At 67.6% G+C, this 689-nt stretch overlaps 1 protein-coding gene across 1 annotated transcript in view; it reads right to left on the bottom strand.

The window, feature by feature from the left end:
- Positions 1-689, bottom strand: part of OLFML2B (olfactomedin-like 2B) — a 24,258-nt gene that overhangs the window by 7,218 nt on the left and 16,351 nt on the right. The gene's annotated exons all lie outside the window — the stretch shown is intronic.

Below are 689 nucleotides of genomic sequence, written 5' to 3' on the forward strand. Positions count from 1 at the left end.
AGAGAGAGCCCTGGAAGGCAGGGGCCCGGCTGGGGCCTGAGAGGCACCCACCTGCTCCTGCCGCCCCGCCTCCTGTCTCTGGCTGTCGAGGGGACCTGGGAGTCAGGGCCAGAGGTGCCAGGACGACGTTTTCGTGAGCACCTCGTGAGGTCAGACATGCCCTGCGTCTGTCTCATGAGTCCACAGCCTCCGCAGGTCAGGCAGCTGCCCACAGCGTGACCCCGGGACTCCAGAACCTCGTCCGCGTCCCCGGTGCCCGCAGGCCTGGGGACCCCTTGTTTCCACTGGACGGAGCTGCCTGACTCCAGTGCTGCCCCACCCCTGACTCAGACGCTGCGAGCCGTCTAATTGCTGGGCCCCGCTGCCTCCTGTATCGCTGGGCCCAGGTGCCCTCTGCATCTCAAAAGCCCCCGTCCCCCCGGGGCAAGCCTCAGGAGCGACTTTAATTCCGGGCTCTGAGGGGCAGGCAGGGCTTGGCGCCCTCTGGGAGCCGCGGGGAAGAGCACGACCTCGCACTGGCCCGGCCAGAAAGCGTCACCCCTGCATTCCTGGCACAGGCCTCGGGCCGCCGTGGTTCCCTCATCCGTTATCCAAGACTCTGCGTGTGATTTCAGTTCCTGGCGTCTGGCTGTCCCCTCTCCCGCCCGCGCCCAGAGCCCTCACCACCTCCAGGCCAGGACCTTCTTGGC

This window comes from Myotis brandtii, unplaced genomic scaffold (assembly GCF_000412655.1).
Source record: "Myotis brandtii unplaced genomic scaffold, ASM41265v1 scaffold64, whole genome shotgun sequence".
NCBI classification, from domain to species: domain Eukaryota; kingdom Metazoa; phylum Chordata; class Mammalia; order Chiroptera; family Vespertilionidae; genus Myotis; species Myotis brandtii.